This window comes from Geospiza fortis, unplaced genomic scaffold (genome assembly GCF_000277835.1).
Source record: "Geospiza fortis unplaced genomic scaffold, GeoFor_1.0 scaffold408, whole genome shotgun sequence".
Lineage (NCBI taxonomy): Eukaryota > Metazoa > Chordata > Aves > Passeriformes > Thraupidae > Geospiza > Geospiza fortis.
In genome coordinates this window covers 408,509-410,494 of record NW_005054330.1, presented here as the reverse complement: position 1 = coordinate 410,494, position 1,986 = coordinate 408,509, and positions in this window count along the sequence as shown.

The window sequence follows — 1,986 nt, the reverse complement described above, 5'->3', positions numbered from 1 at the left end:
CGGTGCTCCTGGGCCCATCATCCTGAAAGGCAGTGCTGGAGGGAGGTTCTGGGGAGAGAAACCCAGAGGTGTTAGGGAGAGGGCTGCCCCGTGGGGTCCCTGCAGGGGTCAGTGCACAGGATACAGCTGGAGCTGTGAGCTGGGACTGGCTCCTCAGGGAGGGGATGGTGGATAAGGAGCCCAACATCAGCCCACGCTGAGTAAATCCCCGAGTGCTCTCAACATCTTCCACAAATATCCAAATAAAAGGCCCAGACCCAGACTCCATCTCCCACTGCCCCAGTGACCATGTTCCCTCCTGCTCGTCCTCCAGTTTCTCTCCTAAGTTGCTGCCTTATCATGTCTGAAATCTGGCTGCTAAGCGAATATACACTGAGAGTACACACTTCACTGCCCTATCTGGCAGCACATCAGCTTATCCCCTCCATTTGATGACTCTGAAGTGACTCTCCCTCCAGACACTGAGCTGTGGGAGAGCCCAGAGCTCAGCCAGCACATGGCCACAGGAGCAGGTCAGGGTGGTGGCAACAGGGGCAGCTCAGGTTGGCTTGTTTGATTTCACCAGCTCATCGGTAAAAGGACTGACTCTAAGTAGCAGGATGGGTTTATGAGCCAGGAAAGCCATCCAAACCCTCCCCAGCCCTTCCTGCCAAGGTCCTGCAGCCTCTCAACATGCATTTCCTTATCAATGGTGATGGAGACAGGCTGCAGATGGGATCTGACCCTACAGCAGGGATGTGCTGCAGGGCTGGAGACCTGGGATGTCACACTCCAGGCAGGAACATCCACACACCCAACCTCCCTCCACCCAACTTCCTTGTAGCGTGCTGCCTGCGTGCCCCATCCCGGGATCTGCAGTCCACGTGGCATGTCACAGCCTCCCGGGAATCTCAAGATAACTTTCCTCCATCTCCACAGCTGGCATCCCTCCAGACACTCCCGCTTCTCCCGCCTGGGCCTCCGTTCCTGGGGTGCAACCACAGAGTCGGAGCCAGGGATGTCCCCCGAGGCCAGCACAACCCCCGTGCTACCTGCAGGACTGGAGCATGTTAGGGAAGGAGCAGAGCCCTGGGTGATGTGTATTCAGGGTGGCTCCTGCCCTACAAAGGGAACTGCTCAGGCACAGCAGCCACGCTCGGTCAGAGCTCATGGTAACACAAAGGGGAACAGAGCTGGGGGTCTGACAGCCTTGGGGTCCCCAGGTCAGAGTCACACCCTGCAAGGGGGGCACAGCACAAACACGGCCCCAGTGCTGCCCCAGGGATGCAGGCAACACCTCAGATCAGGGGGAACCATCAGAGCAGCAAGAAATCCAAGTTCCCGTGCCCACACACTGCCTGCCTGACCCCAGAGAGCCCAGGAGCCTCGGGCTGCAGAGCCCTGGGGTTCTCTGGGCACAGTCTCTGTGGGACCAGCCCAGGAGCTGCCTCCTGCTCCAGCACGGCCACCCCACTGCAAACCTGACCAAAGCCACCCCCACAGGGGCTGTGCCAGCGCTGGGGCAGGGCCCCAAACATCAGCACTGCTCCCAACACACACCCTGTGGCTGAGGCTGCACGGGGCACCCAGTGGGTGCTGTCACCTCCCAGCCACGGCCCTGCACCCACACGGGTCACATCCAGCACCCCTGGCCTGAGATCCCAGAAAAGGCTCCTCAGCTAATGATGATGGCAGAGCCATTCCAGGGAGAGGAGATCAATTCCACGTTGCACCGAAGTTGTGCAGGACGTGGAGGCGAGCACCGTGCCAGCAGCAGCCGCGTTACATAAGGAAGGCAGAAGCTTCGATGCAGCACAAAGTTGCATCTCGGTGACTCCGTGCTGGCCACGGCATCTCCTGGAGGCAGCGGGTTCGGCTCAGCCCCGCCAGGGTCCCCGTGCCGTGGGCCTGCAGTGACGAGGACGCGTGGCAGGGATGTCCTCGGCTCGGCACGGCTGGTGTCGCCTCTGGGAGCAGCATGAGGAGCAGGAGCCTTGGGATGAGGCG